Source organism: Castor canadensis, chromosome 3 (genome assembly GCF_047511655.1).
Source record: "Castor canadensis chromosome 3, mCasCan1.hap1v2, whole genome shotgun sequence".
In the NCBI taxonomy this organism is placed as follows: domain Eukaryota; kingdom Metazoa; phylum Chordata; class Mammalia; order Rodentia; family Castoridae; genus Castor; species Castor canadensis.
Window position 1 is genome coordinate 100,851,565 of NC_133388.1, and position 23,090 is coordinate 100,874,654.

At 41.0% G+C, this 23,090-nt stretch overlaps 2 pseudogenes; both read left to right on the top strand.

The window, feature by feature from the left end:
* The first annotated feature begins 8,635 nt into the window (after window positions 1-8,635).
* Window positions 8,636-9,470, top strand: LOC141410431 (B-cell CLL/lymphoma 9 protein-like; annotated as a pseudogene).
* A 69-nt stretch (window positions 9,471-9,539) lies between these two features.
* The window catches only part of LOC109679226 (B-cell CLL/lymphoma 9 protein pseudogene), a 204,762-nt pseudogene continuing 191,211 nt past the window's right edge, over window positions 9,540-23,090 (top strand).

Consider the following 23,090-nt stretch of genomic DNA (forward strand, 5'->3'; position numbering starts at 1 on the left):
ACTACAATTTACTCTAGTATTCAGGTAAGTAATATGTTATTCAGGTCTGTAGCAAAGGAGCAACCTGCTACACTGTAGCCTAGGTGCACAGTAGGCTGTGATGTCTATGTTTCTGTAAATCTAAACTATGTATTCACATAATGACAATAATAGCCTATGGCCTTTGAAAGTTAACTCTTCCCTTAATATCCATATAGTTGCAGCTGTGGCTTGCATCCCTGGTAGATGTGTGGGGAAGCCAGTCTGAGAGAGCTCTTCCTGCCTCAGTTACCCTAAGAATCCTATGCAGTGCACAGATCACCTTGTTCTTGGCATAACTATCACAATTTGAACATAGTTCACTGACATTGCATAGTTTCGTGGTGACTATCATGTCAGTTCCTGTGAGGGCTTTGCTACTTCTAACATTTGATATATTAGGATTTCAATTAACTCTAGAATTCTTTCTTTGTTTTGAGTAACCTATGATTTGTACTCACCCTCTGCTTGGAGAGAGGCTGAGCTTTAGGTTACAGTGATAAATTACAAACTATCACATCTTTTGTGAAAATGCACAAAGCCCTTATCCTCTCTGCAGCCTTGTAGATTCTTAGTGAAGGGTCAGAATTTATAATAGCCTCTCTGATCATCTTAATCCCTGGACAAGTTCTCTTCAGCTACACTCTTTTCCTAGTGTTTCTTCTCAAAGGGAGGAGAAGGGAAATGGCCCAGGAGGAAGAACTAGGCCATAGAGTAATACAGGACCACATCCAAGCATGTTTGTAATTCTGTGGTAATTGAACACAGGCTAACAGCAAACAAATAGAGTCCATTATGAAAAAATGACAAAGTGTAGTAACATGTTTGTGAAATATGAGATCATATTTTCTAAACAAATCAGTAGATAGGAATGTGTGTGACATGAAGTCAATAATAAAGAAAATTTCATTGGTGTAGTGTGTGAGGCATTTCCTCAGTATGACAAGAACCTGATAATCAAAAGGTTTATTGGTTCCTGACTACAGAGGCTCCAGTCCTTGATAGGCAGACAATTGATCTCAGCTGTTGTTATGGGTAATAGACTAGGGGCAGTAAAGTTTGATGGGGAAAGACCTGTCACATCATGGCCAGGTAACAAGATAGAGAGGAAGAGGCTAGTGACTTACATCCCCTTTAAAAGCACACACCCAGTGACCCAAAATCTCAATGAGACCCCATCTCTTACACTTTCACAATCCTATAATACCAGGTTAGGGAAAAATCCTCTGACACAGGGGTCCTTTGGCAGACATTTAAAATACAAATGTTGCATAGGGTAATGTTAATATGAAAACTTAAAGAAAATTTCTTAACCAAAACCAACTGTGCTTAAAATCACTAAACCAGCACTGGATGAGTTAAGTTTTCATATATAGAGTTAAATACATAGGCAAACTGAAGTATCAAAAAAATCAAATTTTACTAAGCCAGGAACTGGTTTCGTACAGTTGGGAAGTTGAAGTAAGGAAGATCAAGTTTCCAGGCCAGCCTAGACAAGAAAGTCTTTGTGTGACCACATCTCAGTGGAATAACTATGAGCCTTGTGGTGCAGATATGTCATCCAAGCTACAGGGGGTGTGAAAAATAGGATGATCACTGTCCAGGCCAGGATTCAGAAAAGCACCACCCTTTCTCCAAAATAATCAGTTCAAAAAGACCAGGAAGGAAAGCTTAACTGATAGTGTGCCTGCATAGGCAGCAAAAAGCTCTGATTTCAAATGTAATAGGACCAAATTTATAGTAACAAGCTCTCTCACTTATTGGGAAGATGTTATCTATGCTGACTTTATCTGTGTTATAGGTCACGTTGCACCTCAGTCTCCCTCACCTGCTTCAGAAACCCACAGGAATCAGAAAACTCAAAAGATAACGTAAGATCAGATCACAGAGGATTACCTATCTCATTTGTTCATGAAATCAGCACAGAAATCAAATATGGAGAAATGGGTCATCTGGCTGAAACCTGGTGTTGAACTATAAAATTACACTGGTAGTAAAGTACCTAATTAGCAGTGGACAACATTGACAATGACTTACATGTCACTGGACACCTGTGCCACATTGGCTTAGTGCACAGAGGTGTGTATAATTTGGAAAAGTGAATTGAAGGAAAATCAGGAGAAATGGAGATATAAGATGCTTGACGTTAACATGAGCTCTACTCACTGGATACCACTGTGAGGTAGGGATCCACCGCCTACCCATCCCATTCACTGACCACTGCCTTCACACATATTCCCATGGTCTTGTTCACCAGATTGGGCCATTTGGACATCCTCTGACCTGAGGGGTGTGTTCAGTTAGATGTGTCCTGTATTCAGGAGCTTTCTGTGCCCCAAATGAGGCAGGATGGCCCTGCAGTGGAAGTTGTGTGACATGGAATCATATGAGTACATGATCATGGGCTCTGAAGGGTATGATCCAGATCCCTGTAGAGTGCATGGAAGAATGGAGACATGACATGTGTCTTAGGGAATGAGGAGTTTGATGCTTTGACGGTGTCATTTTCATTGAATCTCCTCCTGTGACTGGAGATGAGGGAACAATGCCAGGAATTGAACAGAGCTCTGGTTCCATGGATCTCTGGGATTGGAGGTTAAGTTACTCTAAATTCATGTGCTATGGGAGAGGAGATGGTGGAGTTTGGTTTTTTGGGAGCAGTATTCAGGACAGGAGAAAGTAGGCACGAAGTAGGACTTCATCTATCTGTTTTCATTATCCACATGGATTTTTAATTGTTGAAGTGGAAGGTCTTGTCTCTGCACACAAACCCCAGTGCTGCATTCAGAGGCCCATCCTGCACAGAGATTAGCATTGATGGGTGTGATTTTCATCTCTAAGCTTATCCTCCAGCATCATTTAATGGGAATCTTTGAACATGTGTTTTCAGGTTAAGCATCCTTTACTGAAAGCCTCAATACAGTAGAGGAATACCTGCCCATTGTAGGTCAGAGTGTGCCTGTTGATGATGAGGTAAAACAGCCCAGGGAACACAGAGACTTGAGGATCAGAAATGGGGAGTTCCCACCATTGGTGCATGAGACAGGTTTTCTCCTGCTGTGAGGGGAAATGACACAGGTAGGGACAATGTGTTTCTGGACTGCACAGCTAACTACTCCCATCTTGATCATGAACAGAGAAAGTCACTTTCTCCTTAATGCCAGAGTGAGGATGTGAGAGGAGAGATACTTCAAAAAAAGAGAGATGTTGGAGAAGAAAGAAAGAAAACCAATAAGTCCAAAGGAAGACCATGGCATTCCCTCTTGCACAGGTTTCTGGGCTGCGACCCAGAGCTGTGTGAGCCTTGATTGTCCCCTGCAGTCCAGGCCTCCTGTTCCCCTCAGGGAGGTTTTTGTCTGGGTTCTCACTGACTTTGCATCACTGTGCCTTTTGCACAGTAATATATGGCTGTGTCCTGTGTGGTCACAGAGCTCAGCTGTACGGAGAACTGCTTCTTGGTCATGTCTCTGGAGATGGTGATGTGGCTCTTGAGGGATGGGCTGTAGTTAGTGCCTCCACTATAACATATACGCCCCATCCACTCCAAGCTCTTCTCTGCAGGCTGACGGATCCAGTGCCAGCAGTAAGCACTGGTTGTGATGGAGAATCCAGAGACAGCACAGGTGAGAGACAGGGTCTGTGAGGGTTTGACCAGACCAAGTCCCGATTCTTGCAGCTGCACCTGGGAAAGGACATCTAAAGGCAAGGAGAAAAATTGCATTCAGTCACCTGAAGTCATAACCTTGTCATGGACACACATGTGAAACTGTGGACACTCACCTTTGGGAGATGTCACCAGGCACAGAAGAAGACCCACAATCTCATCTTGTAGACCACAGCCTTGCTTTCTCCAGTGACCTATGTCCTTTGTGAGGAGGGAGCTGTAGCTTCAACTGATTGAGAGATGATTTAACCTAAACACTGAATAATAATTTGCATATAAGATGTCCTCTTCTCCTACATGGGGATGTTCTGAGTCCAGGGTTCCTTTGGTTCCCTTTTGCCCCTGAGTTGTTGCCTCTCTTGAATTCAGTGATGCTTAATTTAGTGCTCTGTCCAATTCAGGCATTTGACAATGGCTGTGACAGCAGGTGTGCAAGGTCACAGATCCCTGACTCAAGTGGAAATCTGAGAATTGTATACCTCCTCCATTCTTCTGTGGACAGGATGGGGCTGGCCTCTCTGACATCTGCAAAATGAGTCCTATGACCGACAACTTCCCTGCCCATGATTAATTTCTCCATATCCTTAATGGTTTCTCCTGAGAGATATTCTTAATATATCTTGTCCATATTAATCCATCTCTATGGAACATAGCCCAGACATGAGGCTATGAAGTGTGAAGATAGTGGCTATACAGAAAATAGTCGTTCTGTTCTTGTTGATAAAGCACAGTGATCACCCATGTCTTAGCCTGGGAAGGAGTGAATTCCACCATCCTGATCCAATGGACAGGGGAGGTGTTTCTTATAGGAGCTTCTTCCCCTAGACTTGAATCTAAGAAAGGGTGTCTTCCCTTTCCGAATCTCAAATCCCAGTCCTGTCCTCAACTTCTTGCTGAAGTCATGAGATGTAAGGACCAACAGAATTGAAACAATTAAGGCCAGCGGAGGTGACCATGATGTTGTTCACCACTTTACTTGTGTCAGTTCGTGTGTTCTTTGCATTATTCTTGCATTGTGTTAATGTTTCTCCATTTTATTACTGGGACTTTGTGAAATTTGAATTTTAGATCATGTCAAGATCCTGAGGAAGAAGTGCAGTGCACAGGAAGTTAATGCAATCCCTATGGCCCAGAGTTGTGTTTTTGACAGAAGCATATACCAGAAACTTCAGATTGCACTTGATATGTTTGGTTCGGGGTTGTGAATCAAGTTGTATTTATCAATATAAGCATGAGCTTAAGCATTGGTAGCTCCACTGAGGGTGGGAATTTGAGCCTGGACCTGTAAACTGGCTTCCTAATTTGCTTTCTGGCATTTCTGTTTCCCCATATTTCCAGCTGTTCTACCCCTCTTACATGGTTCCTGATGCTCTTCATCTCATTTGCTCTTCCTTGTTATCCTGACTCTTCTCATTCACAGTCAGACAGATAAAGCTTCAACACTGCTATTTACCCTGCATCTAGTAAAACTGTTTTCAAAAACTGTATTGTAGTTTCGTTAAAAATTAAAAACAAACTTATCATAGGTTTTTATAATCCTACATATGGATAGATGTAATAATAAGGATATATGTAAACATTGTTTTGTGTATATAAAGGACCGAATGACATAAAATCACTTGCTTATTGAAGTATTATTCACAAACCACCTGGTGTCTGCAGTAGATAGGTAGACCAAAAAGTGTGTAATTTTTAGACAATGAAAATTCATTTAGTCCAAAAAGACTGGCATCCTTCCATTTTGATAATGTCTATATAACTGAAGGACAAAATCATAGCTGTAGTAAGCCAAGTTGAAGAGGACAAATACCAAATGATCTCACTCATGTGCAGAAGAAAATAATGGATCACATAGGAGTGAGAGAGAGAGCAGGACTGTTCATTGAAGACTGGGAAAGTTGCAGGAAGAGATAGAGCCAAGAGGAACATTTTCCAAATACTGTTGGAGGAAATAACTCTACTGATCTATAGCACAGTGGGTTCACTACAGTTCCAATAATGTCTGGTACAATTCAAAATATCCTAGGGTTTCAACAAAAATAAATGATAAATATTTGTGACTATGGATACAGAACATTTCTAATTTTATCATTTTACCTTGGGTGCATGTACCAAATATTGTCATATTAATTTCTCACACATGATTTAAGGTTTGGTGGAAATGAGGGCTTTTCTTGCAATTAGATCTGTAACTGTCACCAAAGCCACTGACATCTCCTATCTGGTTAATATTATGTGTGGATTCAAAATATTAATTAATGACACTGGGGGTATAGCTTAGTGTCAGAGCACATGAATATATGCACAGGACCCTGAGCTAAAATTCCCGAATAAAAGTTTAAAAATAGATCAATAAATCAATGAATGAATAGCATTGTTATATAGGGCTTGTCCAGTAAGATCTATGCATTGTGTTCAAAATTTCAATGCTACAGAAAATTTTAAAAAATAACATGAATTATTTAATGAATTTGTTTAAATTGTTAACTTCTTTGTATGTTAGAGGCAGATTCAGACATTTTAATTAATATTGATAACCTTATCATAATTATATTTAAATTATAAAATGCTATAACTGAGTACTAATTATTCGTGTAATGGAAAATATTTTCAATATTCAAATGTGAACAATCTTATTTCTTTAAACGAGTGAAGTGCATTATAATCACAAAAGCATCTTTTCTATAGAGTATATAAGCAACTCAAACAAAAACGTCATGAAGAGAAGAGATCCTGTATGCCTTGAATTCCTCCTCTTCTCTCTCTTTTTCTTTAACAAGATGCACAGTGTTCATTCTGGACCTTCTGGTCTGAACAAATCTCAGGGCCAATATGGGACATCATAGTCACCTGAATGTTTAATTAAGAGATTCCTGCATAAAAAATGAGACACAGATGTGTCCAAACATATCATGGGAGTCACTCAACAAACGAAAGGTCTACATTGGTCTCAGTTTACATAAGAATCCCTCTTGATTGAATGATAGATTTTAGTGGAAGAAGTCATGTTAAGGCACACTTTATTTATATGCAAATTTTTTTAAGATATAAAATTTTCTCTTTCTTGATAATAATGTGATGAAGGGAAAATAAGAAATTGTTTTTTCCTTTACCAAGTGAACAGAGAATGAGAAACAAGAGTCATGGAGTGTTGGGTGACAGGATCCGGGGCTTTGGGACAGAGTGTCATCCTTCATGCAGCAGGATTCTGTTAAAGGGTGACAATCACCATGGGGGAGCTGTGGGAAACCCTCAGTTCCCCCAAAGACTATTGGAAAAGAGCAGAGTCACTGTAGCTTTTGTGCAACAGGCCTAAGATAGGTTGCAACAGTCCAAGAGGATAATTGCTGAACTCCCCTTTTCTCTCTGTGTGTGACCAGGAAGACCAGTCCGAAGAACATGATGTTCTGCACTTGGGATCGTAGCCATAGCAATGTGACAACCAATCTTAGTACAGAGGACAAGGGAGACCTGGGAACTGCCATGTACTCCTTACATCTTGTCTGCACTGCTTAAATACACTCTTCAGAAAATAAACTATGCCATTGCTGACTGGCACAACCCAAGATCCTGTTGTTATTTGCTGCTCGAGCACCCAAGTACACAATCAAAGGCCCCACTGCTGCTGGACTGCAGTAGGTGGCTACATGGACACAGCACACATAGACCTGGAAACTCTCTTCAGAGTTCACAACACAATGGTGTGTCCCATCTGCAGGTCTCTTGAAAGGCACAGGGGATGAAGGTGACTCCATGACAAGCAATGCAGAGAAAGTTTAGCTCCCATGTTGTCAGGCAAGTCTTACACCACACTCTTCAGGTTCAATTCCTTTCCCCACCAGATGCTTTGTGCAGAACGCAGAGGAAGGGTCCTGATCTATGGAGACTGAGAAGTCCTTTTTGCCTTTCCCAGGGGAATATAGGAGCCACAGGCTGTCACAATGAGTGACACGTAAGTGCTGAGCCATAGGAATTAAACTACAAGGGTAAAAAGTAAAATTTTGTGGTTGTAAAATGAAAAATGGGAGATGTGGGAATGATAGTCTGTGAGTAAGAACAAAAATTAGCTAAAATAATTCAGTTGTGTGAGTTCTGAGTCTGATGATCACAGTTCAATAGGAGAAGGAAGGAAAAATTTGAGACCTGTTGGGTTTTAAGTGTCAGTGATCTGACCCTGTTCTGAACTTGCTCTTGTTAACTAAATGAATCCAAAACTCTGTCCTAATCAGGAAACCCAGTGAGATTCTGATCTGAGTCACATGGGAAGACAGTCACAAGGGTGCTCTGATCTCTCTTGGATCAGATCCTGCTGATAATGTCACTGTCATTTCAGACCCCAAAGTGAAATACATGTTCTTCAGGGGATAATGGGTCTCATACATATTTTTTTAAAATAAGAGAAATAAAACAGAAACTTTGATAATCAGAGGAAACAGAGAATAGAGTAAATCATAAGATAGAAAGTATCCTTGGAAAATGTGAACAAAAAGGCAAAGCAAACACACAGGAGACAAGCCCTAGACTTATATCTTCATGTACTCCTGAGTCTGACCTTGAGTGCACTCTGTGCTGAGCACTGCCTGCTGGTCATCAGTGCCCCTGAATGCAGGCTTCAGTCTGGGCTTCACTAAAGTTTACTCACTGTGTCTCTTGCACAGTAATGGAAGGCTGTGCCCTTGGCTGTCAGGATCTTCCTTTGCAGGTAATCAATGCTTTTGAAATATCTCTGGACATGGAATCAGCCTTTCACAGACACTTGGTATTCTGCTGTATGGCTATTAGCTTTGTTTCTATATAACTACAGGCAAAATACATACAGGCTGCCAAGGATAAGAGAAACACCAAGCAAGCAGTGGTGCACTGCTAATTCTCCCAGCAGTTGCTTTTTCTGCATCCCTGGGGAAACACTGTTAGCCATCCCCATGTGTGACTGCCAGGTCATGATTTCAATCAATGCATTCCAGCAACCCTAAAGTGAGGAACTGTCAATCAGAAAACACAGAGTAGCCCTATGTCAAAGCAGGAGGTGATGGTTCATGATCCCACAGTGATGTCCTAAAATGAAAACCCTCAGCTGGATTCCAAATTCTAAAACCACAGTAAACAGGGGGTTTCACCCACTCAATCCCAGCCATCCCCCTGTGTCTCCAAGAATGGATTCTGTACCCCTAAAACACTCCCTGGCCCAGGTGGAATCATGGGGCTAAATAATGGAGCTGAAAATGGTACCAAGTGCAAAGGGAAAAGAGAACAAAGTAGATCCACTGACTCATTTGATCAGAGACATCCTGGGACTCCAAACAATGACTCTGGCATGAATTAATGTAATTCTGCTGACCATATAAAGTCTCATGATTCTCAGCAAACCCCACACTCCATGACCCATCAACTGCTACAGCCCTTAGGTCTCCCATTCCTTCTCATGGGCAAACAACTGTCCCTGAGCCCACACCTGCTTAGAAAAGTCCACGCAAAGTGTTACATATGTTTTCTACTGAGAAGGCCTAAAGCTACAGAGGTATATTGAGTGGCCAGGTTGAAACTATCATCTTTTACCACACCTATAATATCTCTAAAAGCACGACAGAGAAAAGCACAGCCCCTCTGAACAAACAGGTATCTTATGTTCAGAATAACCCAAAACCTCTCCCACAACAGCCAACCATAACCAGAATTCTCAGAACACCAGTTTGTAAGCAATGCTTTCCATTCCAGCACCACCACCACCTAAGCCTGTTCCTCCTGTGGGCGGTCATGTCAGCTCCATTAATAATTGAGCAGTGATCTCTGCCCCCAGGGAAGCAACAGCTCTTCAAAAGATCCAAAATCTCCCACACATACCAGTATCCAGTGGTGAGCCCAGACTCTCACAGAGAACCCTGATGGCCTATCACAGGAGCAGTTGCAGTGCCAGGAATGCTCCTTACAAATTCTCAGAGATATCCATCCATATTTCTGAGGAGAAATAATTCACAGGAGCTCAAAGTGGGGGACCACAGCAGAACTCTGGGGTATTAGGTGGATCTCAGAAAAAAAAATCAAAAGTACCAGTACAGGCCATGATAGCTCAGTCCAAGTCTAGGTAAGGGACCCGAGCCTGAAACAGATGTGGGAGCTCCATTTGGCCCTCAAGCATATAGAGATGTGCCGTTTTCTCCAGGTGAAGTGGTTCCACTTTCTATGAACTCAGTCTGGGTCTATAAGAACTAATGACCTCAGCCACATGATTCCCATGCAACTGCGGAAGGACTTTTATTAAAAGTACTGGTGGAAGCAGGAACAAGAAGTTGTCTAGCAGTGCTTCCTCCAGCACTTCACTGAGAGGAGTGATCTGGGGTCCTCAAATTCCATCCCAGATTATTCCTGGTGAAAACTGGGCACCCTGATTGCATCAACATTTCACATGTTCTGCCACCACGGGGCATGGCTTCCCACCCCAACATGCCAGGCAGCCAGACATGCCTCCATGGATTTGCAGAAATGATAAACTCTGAAATGTAGGAGTCAAATGTCCCCAGCTCAGCATCTGGCCCAGGTCTTTCTTTAGTCAGTTGTCCAGGCGATGTGCCAATAATCCTGGATGATTGAAATTTTCCTTTTCTCAGGGTGTCTTCATTGGTCCTGGGTGAGTTGAGCACTTTCCATACCACTAAGGATTGCCTGAAGAGATGTTTCAACAGCAGCTGGCAGAGAAACAGCTAGGTCTCCCCACCAGGCATGAACATGGAAGGCATCAGGCTCAGCATGAAGTGAACAGGATGATCCAAGGCTCGCAGAACCACATGGAACCTGGGAATAATCCCATTTTCCTTAGAAATCAGTGGAGGACCTTATGAGTCTCTCCATGGGTCTCATTCTAAAGGAATGCCTCCACAGACAGGTCCTGGTCAGGAACTTGAGTTTGGGATGACTCCTGGGGGGATGAAGTGTAATGTCAATCTAAATGTCAACATGGTATCTAACTCTCAGATGATACCTCAGAACATGAGATAGTTTGTGACACATCCTGAGGAGATGATGAAATTACTCCCAGGTAGATCAGACATGGTTCCTGCCCAGCAAAATATGGTGTCCCTGCCATTTGGTGAATGCCAGAAGCAGGAGTATGGCATGTGCCCATACCATTCCTTCCCATGTCTCAGGGTCCTCCCTTCAACAGTGGCTTCTGGAATCTCAGAGAACTTATATGGCCTTTCCAGAAGATCCACACAAAGCTCGGTCATTTGCCACAACTAACTCTCATCCCTTCCAGTAACCACACTAGCCTCAATAAAGCACCTACTGTCCAGTGCGGCCTGGGGTGGAATTCCTTGGCTATATTTGGCAGGCAACCAGTCTTGGGTTCTGCTTCTGCTTCCTCTATTCCCATCAAGCCTACATCACTTCCTGCCCCTTCACCTGGATGGACTTCCTCTCAAAAGCCTCCCTTCCAGAGTCCTGGGATCTTTCCTAAAAGCCCCCCTCACTATGGTCTTCCCAGCCATGCTGGGATGCATGAAGTTAGGTGCCCTCCCCACCTCATATAGGCAGCCAGCCAGTCTTTGTACATATCCCTGGAAGTGTTCCCTTTAGTACACCTTACACTTTACTCAAGGCTATCAGAGCCAACCCTTTCCCAGAACCCACTCCCTATTATACCTGAAATGTCCAAGTTTGCAATGCACAGATCTAACCCATTACAACATGATGCCATCCTACTGGTCAATTTCAACGGCAAATCCCCTCTAGCTTATTCTCCCAACTTGCCAGGAATGGGCATCACTACACAGAATCTTCAAATTTCAGGTCCAAACCCCTGAAAGAATGAAAGATATAGACATACAGAGAATTTAAGAAAGAGAAAGATAGAATGAAAATGAAATTAAGAAAATTAATGTGAGGTAAACAAAGAAACAGAGACAGAGGAAGAGAAGGAAAAGAAAGTAATAAAGAGAGAAAAATGAAGAGATTAGTGATAGATTAAAATAGGAAGAAACAAAGAGAGAAAAGAAGAAAAAGAGGGAGAGAAATACAGAAAGAAAAAGAAAAAGAAAGACAGAGGAGAGAAAAACAATAAAGGAAAGAGCAAACAAGGATGGTAGAATGAAACAGAACAAAAGAAAGAAATAGGGAAAGATAAAAGAGAGAAACAGAGAGAAGAAGAGGCAGAAAGAGAGAAATTGAAATTAGGCATGAATAGAAAGAGTGAGAGAAATAAAGATAGGGAGAGAGAAAAAGAAAAACAATTGACAGAGAAAAAAGGCTGAGAGAAAGAAAGAATAAGGAAAAAAGAGAAAGGAAAGGAAAGAAGAGAGAAAGAATAAAAGAGAAAAAGAAAGATAGAATGAAATTAAGAAAAAAGAGAGAGGAAGTATCAGAGTCAAAGAAAGGGAGAAAGAGGAACATAAGGAGATACAGAGATAGAGTGAAACAGGAAAAGAAAAAGGAAAGAAAGAAGGAAGGAAAGATAGAAAGAAAAAACAGTAAGTGACAAAGAATTACAAAAAGTGTGACAGAGAGGTCTAAAGAAAGAGGAAGATAAAGGAAAGAGAGGGAGAAAGGACGAAAGAAAGAGAGGGTACAGAGGGAGGGAGGAGGGAAGGAAGGAAGAAAGAAAGGAAGAAGTGAAGAAATGAAGAGAGACCAAGAGAAAATAAAGTAAGAGAGACAGAGGAGAGGAAAAGGAAAGAATGAAAGAATGAATGAAAAAGAAAACTTGAAAGGCAGAGATAGTAAGAAAGGGGGAAAAATAAAGGAATGAGAGAGAAAAAGGCAGTCACAATCTCTTAGATGGAGAGATGTGTGACTGGTTGCTCACCACTTCTAATCAGTTCAAGAACTTTAAATCTACTTCCACTCTTTACTAATACATATCTATTACGAAAAAAAGAACAGTAGAAAAAGTTTTTAAAAATTCAATGTAGATAAATAAAAAACACATGAAACAATGTAGATTTTCTATCTTTGTTTTTGATACTAGTGGATTTGAACATGGGGTCTTGTGCGTGCCTGGCATAAGTTCTACCACTTGAGGTTTATCCCCTGCCCTAGATTGTCTATAAGTAAAATTAACATATGAATTATGACCTTCCCACTCTGTCCCCATCATATTTACTTTTAATGCAAATCAATTTTTTTCAATCATCTTATTTCAAATGCCTCAAAATAGGAACAACAAAAACCTAAAATTAATCATGCAAATGCAAAGAGAAGACAAATAAAGTGGAATCCTGTTAGTCTCAGGAAGATTTCCACAAACTGTGCACACAAAATAGATATGGACGTGAGCAATCTGGCTCACCTGGAAGAGAAAATGAGCAAGCCAAAAGGGAGAAGACTCACCCTAGATAGTCACAGGATTCTGTCATCTTCTTCCAATTGTGACCATGTCTCCTTTCAGGGATCCTGGGATTTCTGAGGTCTAGCCTTCCTCTGCAGCTCTTCTTGGTGAGGAAGAAACAATGATAAATGGCTATTCCCTGTATACGAACTGAAATAGCAGTCCAGCCTTTGGTGTAATTCACACAGTGCAGTCCCATGACCTGTGCTGAGTCTGCTCCTTTCCTCATGTAAGACCCTCCCTGTAACTGCAGGCATTTCCTGTTATTTCCACAGATGGTGCTCATAGCAACTACAAATTGTTGTGCCTGTGGACTGCTAAGCCACTAGACTTTCCTTTATCCTGTCAGTCATTGGAAATGAAATGAATCTGGGCCCTGTCTGTGGCTCCCTAGGGAAAATGGAGCTATTCACTCTTTCTCTGAAATATCCCAATAACTGCATGGAAATGTCTTTGCAAATTGTGGAGACATAGAGAAACACCATCTCTGATATATCTAATGTCACAGACACCAAGTCTTACGTTTGCCTCTTTTCCTTTTCTATTTGAGCCTGGTTGAATTTCTGAAGCTTCTGAGCATTCTGGAGATTCTGTGGTTCCTTTTTCCTTGTCTTTTGGGCCCTCAGTCTCTGGGAACATGGACCTTTCCTTGAACTGGATAGGACAACTTTTGCTTCTTTCTTGTAGTCCGAAGGCCACTAGGTCTTCCAGTTTGCCTGCATGTAGAAAAAGAGAGCTATTATTGTCAAACCCATATTACAGGGTGCTCTCAAGTGTCAACATACATAAGTATTTTAAATCACATCCATGTTCTTATAAGGAGTGCACATGGACTTCCATCAGATTTGTTGGTACAGTTTTGAAAATAATATTTTTGTTTATAATGACCTTTCTAGGAAAGGATGCAACAAAGGAAGGTTGGAGGATATCAAGATAAGGATAATGAGCCAGAGTTAAAAGCAGTATAAAATGTGGCTGGAGGATGATTTACTCCTCAGAGTCTCTACATGGTTCCATCTGCTTGGTGAGGAGGTCCTAAGAAGGGAAGGATTGCACATGTCACCTAATCTAATCATCTTGATCTGATCTCATTGGACTTTGTGATCTCCCTCATGGAAAAGTTGTTAAACATTTGAATAATTTTAAATCTATTTCCAGTCTTTACTAATATGTGTTTAGTAGAAAAAGGAACAATAGAAACAATTTAAAAAACACTTAACTAAGCATTCATGAAAAATACATAAAAACAATGACCATATAGTTTCTGTTTTTTTGATGTGTATTGGGGATTTGAACACAGGGACTTGTTCTTGGAAGGCAGTAACTCTACCACTTGAGCCTTATCCCCAGCCCTAGATTTTCCCTAGTGAAAATTAACATATGAATTATGACCTTTTCCCTCTGTCTCCACTTATTTAAACATTATTCAAATCAATTTTGTCCAATCATCTCATTTCAGGTGTCCCAAAGCGACAACAATGAAAACACAAAATTTATCATGCAAATACAAATTAAAAGGGGACAGTATTGCATCTAGAAAACACATAAAATGGAATCCTATTAGCCACAAACTGTGCACACAGAATAGGTACTTGTGAGAGTGCTATGGACCAGGAAGGGGATTACAGTGAGGGAATACAGGTGATTGAATTCATATACTTACAGGAAATAGAATGATGAATCTTATTGCAATTCATTAATTTGGGGCAAGAGGGAGTCAAGGGAGATAGAATATGGGGGCAATCCAATTGATGAACAATACAAGCCTACTAAGAGCTTTCAAAATGAGTACCCACTGTACAAGAAATAACTCTAATGAAAGAGTAATAAAATATACTAGCAGCAAGTAAATCAAATATATGAGGGGCAGAGTAAAATTGTTATATGCATATATATTTATTTTACTTAAAGAATCCATAGCACTGCAAATATGATAGAGCCCCTCCCTAGCAACCACAAGAACCTGAGTTCAAACTCCAGTACCATCACAATTAAATAGGATAGGAAATCTACACTGTTTGGATTCATGTGGTTTTTATTGACCCATTATTAAGTGTTACCTTTGCTTTTATTTTTATTTTCCTTTTGTACTACTAACTTCATGTTAGTATAGATTGTAGGAAGATTTAAATTTCTTCAGATGGTAGAAGTAGTACTGAACCATCACACAGCTTTGCATCTGAGAGTTTAGGAGATCCAATGTGATTGGATCAGTATGATTGGAATAGATGACATGTCAATCATGTGACCCTTGTAGGGCCTTGTAAAAGGCCTCTATGAGGCACCTTTCTTCACATGCATTTTCTCCACTGTCCTGGAACCTGCACCAGGGCTGTTTTTCTAGCACCAGTCTCAGTGAAAATTTGCTGATACACACAAGGAAGGTAACTGAATTTCAGGTTAGATTCTATTTGCAACTTGTAGTTCAGATTTTTTATCAGAAATCAGTACATTGCAAATAAATGGTGATATGTATGTTTGGATCTTAGGAAAAAATTGTTTTATTTTATGCAGGCCTGTAATTGCAAGGCTGATATCCCAGTGGCAAGGAGTTTGTGGCAGGAAGAGCAGGGGTAAGTTGTACCTGAGTACATACGGACTTCAGAAAAAAGTGTGGCTCATAGTGAAGACCCTCTGTAAAATCTAACAGAGAAACAGAAAGGAAAAAAAAGAATAAACAAAGGAACACATGGAGCTCATCTGTAGAGTTCTTACCTAATACAGATGAGGTCTGGGGCTCCACCACAGCACTGAAAGAAAAGAAAATATCAGTTCTTTTTCAGCAGCATTTCATTGAAAGAAGACTCAGAAAAGAATAAAAGGAAGTTTTCAAGGCACCCTTTCCTTAATCAGAGGCCAGTTTGTGTACTTTTGAGGTACCACAGTGCCTGCTTCTTTATATTTCTTTTGGCAGTTAATTCTATTTCTTCAATGATATGCAAATGAGGACATGTGAAGTGATTTAATCTTATGTGTCCAAATCTTAGAAACTTACATGTAAGAATATTAAATTTTAGAAAGGTAAAATCTCATTATCCATATGCCTACCCTTAAATTACCATTATTCAATAAGCTCTCCAGAAGTGTATAAGAAAATGCCTTTTATTCAACAGAACCATCATGAATTTAGAATGATTTTGTTTGTCCTTATGGTATAAAATATGTTGGTATTTGAGAAGGTGACTGGAAATCCCCATCATCACACCTCTTTTTCAGGTGTACTGGGGCCTAGATGTGTGGACACCACACTCTTCTCCTTCCATGTTTAATATGATAACTTACCATTGTTTTCTTGTTATGTATTAGTGTTATATCCTCCCTGTCTTAGTTGCTGGATAATTGTGAAATTTTATGTTGAGAAAATACCAATGAATAACTGAGATGCTTATCTTTCCTATAACAACCAAGCAAGCTAATGTTTTACTATAGAAGGAGGAGCAGATTTTTCCCCAACAATTGTGAAAAATGTCAATCAACCACTAATATATTTGAAATGGGCTCCCTGTGCCTTAAGTGTCTCCCATGAGGGGAATAAACTTTACCTTCTTTTCACCTATGCAAAAGAAAGTTCAGAGTTTATTTTTTACTGACATCTTCAGGCCAGCATTAAGGAGTTAAGGTCAGCACAGTGTTCTTCTTATGAGGATGGCAAAACAAAGTCCAGATGATGGGAACATCAGTGCTCCTGAGGCTGCCTCCAAAAGACATGCATTGGCAAGATGTCCAATCTTTTGGCACCAACCCAGTCACCTGATGTCATAAAAATTCCTGCTTGCAATCTCCAGCACAGAGAAATGTCCAGAGCCCCCAAATCAGCTGTCCATGTTCCTATGCAGAGTGACCAGAATCCCACAAAGAAACCAAGACTTAAAGCCTCTGCTTTCACCCACTAGATCACTGGAAAACCTGGAATGAAACATCTCCAGACTATGCAGTCTAAACCAAATAACTATAGGGGTTATTCTCTCTCTCTTTCTATCACTCTCTCTCTTTCTCTCTCTCCCTCTCTCTCTCTCTCTATATATATATATCCTTTATCTTTTTCACCCTTTCTTCCTAAACATAGCCTTAGGGCCTAGACTAAAATAACAGTAAAACTAACTGTAATCCTAATCCTAAAACTAACCTTAAAACATAACCTAAACCTAACCCTAACACAGCTCTATGTCTAATCATAAATATAGCAATAACCCTAACTTGTACCCTAACTCTAAACCTAACCCTATCCATAACCCTCATCCTAAATCAAGCCCTAGTATAAACCTAACATAAACAGTAAACCTAACCCAAACCATAATTCTAACCACAGGCCTAAACTTAACCATAACACTAACCCTAACTCTAGCCATACCCCAAAGCAAAACACTAACCCTAAACTTACCCTAACACTAATCTTATCCCTAACCCTTTACCTAGACCCAACCCTAAAATAGATCTACCCTAACCTTATCCCTAACTCTAACATTTATGCAAAACCTAACCCCAAAACTAAACCTAAGCCTAATCCTTACCAAAATCCTAAACCTGACCATAGCCTTAGGCATAATAACAATAAAACTAACCTTCAACTTAAATCTAAACCTAATGAAATTTTAGCACCAGGCCTATTCCTAACACAAAACCTAACCCTCAACCAAATCATAAGCCCTGGACCTAGCTGTAACAATAATATTAATTCTAACCCTAACCCTAACCAGAACCCTAACCAGAACTCTAACCCAAATTTGAACCCTGACCCTAACCCTAATCATAAACCTAGCCTTAGGCCTAACACTAACAATAACCCTAAAACTAACATTAACATACTAATGCTAACACTTACACTAGCCCTAACCCTAAGCCTAATAATAACCCTAACCCTCACCCTAAACCTATCCCTAGGCCTATCCCTAACCATAACACTAGCCATAAACCTAACCCTAACCCTAGCCTCAGTCTCATTCATCATCATTTTAAATTTTCTTTTTACATCAACATAATTGTATATTGTGGAGACATCACTGAGTACAGTGTGATGCTCCAAGGCATTTGAAAGTCATATTACACTGACTTCTCAGCTTTTACCTGTCCATCACCTTTCAATTTTAATTTGTATAGGGAAACAATTCAAACCCCCTGTCACAGCAGTCCCGAATATGGAATATGTTATTGTAACTGTGTTTTATCTGTTAGGCCATAGAACATGGTACTTACTTGTTGATCTGCTTGGAAGTTTGTACCTATTGCCCTGTCTGGCACTATGCTCTTCTTTCTTCTCCATTCATGAGGTAGTAATTACTCTACCTCAGCTGCTATTCAGTACTCATCCTTCAAAAGACAGCACAATAAGCGACTTGTCTTTCTGTCCTTTGCAAACTCCCTTTAATCTAATGTCCTCCAGGTCCATCCTTTGAGTCACAAAGGACAGGTTTTCTTTTTTTCTGTGGTTGAATCATATGTCATTGCACAATTTTTGACTTAGTCTTCATTTACTCATTTGCAGGATCTTTGAATTCTTTGTCTGTGATTTCCTTGACTTCACCTTCACTTGAGTCCATATTTAAAAATTGCTGTGTTTTGTAGTGTCCTGGTGCTTCTTTCATATTTCCTTTCTTTCTGTGTTAGGATTTACACATGTGAAGCCTAGTCTTTTATTGAAAGTGGAGGGTTGATGTGAAGTTCTTCAGCACTGGTCTTGGTATTCATCTCAATTACAAATATTCACCCACTTGATCAGGGTAGTGCTCTCCATGCCTAGCATCACTGAGACATGGGAAAAGTAGCTGGTGTCTTCTGCAGCCTTTACTGCACATGTTTGTGTTCTTAGTTGGTAGAGATTAGGGCACGTTAAGGTCTGTTGTTCTCTGCTGTGCTGCTGGCACTTTAGAGGCTTCCCATCTTGTGAACCAGTTGCAAGGACCTTTTTAACCTATAGGCTGAGCAGGCTCTCACTGATGTAAGGCCCCACAGCATCTAAGCTCTGGTTGTTCCCTGAGCAGCTTACATAGAGGGTGAGTAAACTGAGCCTGCAGTACTGCACTGGTGGTAGAGAACTGAGGGATTTATTTCCCTGCCTGCTGGGTAAGTGCATTGTGATGCAATTCACAAGATCCCTTACATATGGAAATCACATAGTTCACAGGATCCATGTTTGGAGCTCTAAGCTGGTTAGGGCAGAAAACACACGTATTAGTAAGGCAGCAACTGGAACCCACTCTATGTCCTTTCAGAACTCACACCACAGTTCCCAAACCTCTTGAGCAAGGGGACGAGTGAAATCGTGTAGTTCTCAGAGCTGTCAGTGCACCAGAACAAAACACATACAGCTTCATTTAACACTTGGAGATCAAGCACAATGCCAGCCACAGAGCCAGTGCTCTGTTCCACAGTGGCCTCATGTGAGGGGACTTCCTACTCACCAAGGAAGGTGTGGCCACCACAACCTTGCCTTTCACTAGTGGAGCTCCTTGCTGTTTAAACATCTCTGGGGTTCACTTTCAGAATCACTCATTCTGTACTAGCACATCTCATGGCATTCTCGCATGCACACACTGATCAAGGATGATTCCTGTTCTCATGTCCCCAGTGAAGCACAGTCTCCAATGTGTTTCCTCTCTCAAGACAGTGACTTGCTACAGCTTTCCATGTAATCAAGAGGAAAAAATGGCTTTTTTTTTCCTATGCTAGCCTGACATACAGGATAAATCACACTCACAAGATATTCACACACAGGGTTTAAGGCTTGGAGGAAATAAGTCTTATCTCAAAGGTAGGTCAGCCACCATCACCAAAGACAGCTAGCACACACGGTGGGGGAGTTTTTGGTCCTTCACCCACATTGGAGGAAGCTGATGATGGGCACACAGATTATTTCCTATATTAATCTGTGACATTTCTGCTTCTTCATTTTTCCAGCTGACCCATCTCTTTTTCATAGTTCCTGATGCTCTTCTCCTCAGTGCATATTACAGTCTGTTCCTTGTTATCCTGACTCTTCTCAGTAAAACTGTTCTACAGAAGACAGTTTCCTCTGTGGTATCCTGCCCTGTAGCTAGTACAGCAATTTTCAAAAGTTCTATTGAATTTTATTCAAAAAATAATTGGTAGAGCAACTACCCAGGAAGCACATGGCCTGGAATTCAACCACTACCACCACCCACCTAAATCAGTGTAGAGATATTTCTGATATTCTGAGACAGGAGAGACTTCAGAATCACTGTGTATGGTGATGTCTGGTACAGGATGTCTGGGTAGGAACCAGAGCTTCAGGAAGAAAATTGCTTGTTTGCAATTGGTTTTTGTGCTTGACTGTGCTTGCTATGATATTCATGCTCCCTGCTGATCCAGAGTGCACCGGAAGAACGGTTTGTGTCTGGGCTCACATTGAAATCTACTCATTCTGCATCTTGCCCAGTAATGCATGGCTGTGTCCTATGTGGTCACAGAGCTCAGCTGCAGGAGGAACCGGTTCATGGACTTGTCTGTGGAGAAGGAGATGCAGCTTTTGGAGTGGGGGTAAAAAGTGTTACCATTCCAACATATTTCCCCTGTCCACTCTAGGCCCTTTCCTGTGGGCTGACTGATCCAGTCCCAACAGTAACTACTAGTTGTGATGGAATAACCAGAGGGAACATGGGGAACATAAAGGGTGTGTGAGGGCTTTACTGGGCCTGGTCCTGCCTCTTACAGTTTTACTTGGGTTAGGACACCTGGGGACAAGGAGAATCACTGACAGTCAACAGCAGTCAAAAGTTTCCCAAGAACACATATGTGATATTGGGAACACTCACCTTGGTGAACTGTCTTTGGGCATAGGAGAAAATCCAACAGTCTCATCTTCTACACAACAGCTTTGCCTTCCCCAGAAACTTCAGCCTTGTGTGAGGAGAGAGCTGTGAGTTCTGGAGCCCTAGAGGAATATTTAACATAAAGCTTAAACAATTATTTGCATGTGGGGAGTCTTCTTTATATGTGAAGTGATTGAAATAGGCTCCGCTGGTACTTCTTGCTCTGTGAGATCTCAGTGTTTCAGATTTCAAGAAGTATTTACATTTGTGAATAGAGATAGCTGCTTTTGAAGGGATGATGTGGGTAGGTCTGAAGATGATCTCATCTTTCTATGGCACTACTGTGTTCCCCCACACCCATTCCCTCTTCTTTTCTCCAGCCAACTCCTTTGTCCATGGAGTCGGTTTGTTTGCTCCCACAGGGCTGATTCCAGGACATCTCCTGTTTTGTGTCTCTGTAGAATCTAGTTGGATTTGTTCACAGGTGTCCTGGGAACTTGTTACATTATCACACTACTCCTCTCACATGAGGCCAAAAAAGAATTACTTGTACTCTGATTTTCTGTGATCTAAAGCACACAGGATCCAGGGCCATAGAGATAGGGAGTACAATGATGTCTGGGGGATGTACATGGTGATAAATTCTGATATTCCTTAACACTTTTAACACTTGGTAGGTCGAAGCAGGAGGATCACACTTAATAGTTGTGAGAATTTTGGGGAAGTGTTATTAATCTGCTTTCAGTGCCCCACTCTAAACATGAAAATTGTGCACCTACTAAGTGACCATTCCGTTAACTTTCAGCTTGCTTTTATTCTCCATAGGCTATTCCTGAATTTAAACTGCTCAATGAATCATAGATACATACTTGGGAACATGTGTATCCTTCAACAAGGTTCTGCATGTCTAGTTGAGCACTGTACTCACACTGTTGGGGCCACTCTTCCCATCTTAGGGAGTCAGGAGAAATAAGGTTTAGGAAATCATTCCATCTATGACTTCCATGGAGCCAGGAATACTGGCATGTATCATAAGCATGGCTTCTTGTTTAAATGGGGGTTTGCTAATTTTTGCAAGGTATCATCCAACAAACATCCTCCCTATTTCCACCACTCTAACAGCTGGAAAATGCACAAAGGTTAAAGAAAAGATTATATCAGTCTTGGACAACACAGAAAGGTTCCATAAAAATGCCTTTAAGTGGGTTTTTATGCATAAGGTGTAAATGTCTTATATCTCAGGATGTGGATATGTTGGAGACATTGGTGAGTGAGTAATTCTTGTTATAAGGCATACATGCATGAGCTCATTTCATCCATTACCCCATGAGGTTATTATTTATTTATTTTAAGTAAATATTTATATGTATTTGGTTCTTTTATGTTGGGCTTGAAAAAGGTATTCATTTTTGCTCCATCAACTTTCACAAAATTATAATATGATGTATAGTGACTTTTAACTCAGAATTATCTGGGACAGTTATAATAGTGAGTTTATTCTTCTACAGAATGGAGATCACTGCGCTTCTGAACTATTAGAGTTTTCAACATGATAATGTAGTTCACAGCTATTCCATTACCTGGGCTTGGAAAACTGTAGTATCATATTCAAGACATTTCACTCTAAAAGTGGCGGAAATTTGTATATTTCAACAATAAAAACATAGTTATACTCTGAATGTCAGGAAGCACTTTGCCAGGTGTGGTGATAAAATTCATTCTGGAAATCAGCCCTTAACTGACTTTTTGGGAGAGACCTGGGGTGAGTGTTTCCTGAGGATCCCATGCTGGTTCCTGGTGGTCCTCTCCTGCTGGTCCTGAATACATGTACTGGTCCTGGGTGACCCTATGTGGTGCTGAGAATGCCCTGCTTTTTCTGAGTGTTCTTTTGATATCTGGGCAACCTTGGTGGACCTGAGCACACTGTGCTGGTTTTTAGCACCTCTGCAGGGAAGATCTTGTCTGGGCTCACAGAGAATGCTGGTCACAGTGCCTTGGGCACAGTCATACACATCGCTGTCCTCAGCTGTCACATTGCTCAGCTGTAAGAACACTTGGTTCTTGTTGGTATCCCTGGATATGATGACTGTGGAGTGCAAGTTGGGGCTGTAGTTAGTGCTCCCCTTAGCCCAGATGACACCAATCCACTCAAGGCCCTTCTCTGGTTGAAGTCGTACCCAGGACACAGAATATTCACGGACTGAGAGTGTATAGGTATCACAGGTGAGGCTGAGCATCTGGGAGGAGACCAAGGCTTCCTTCCCCCATTGCACTAGGTGATCCTTGGCCTGGACACCTGGGGATAGGAAATAACCCTAAGTCA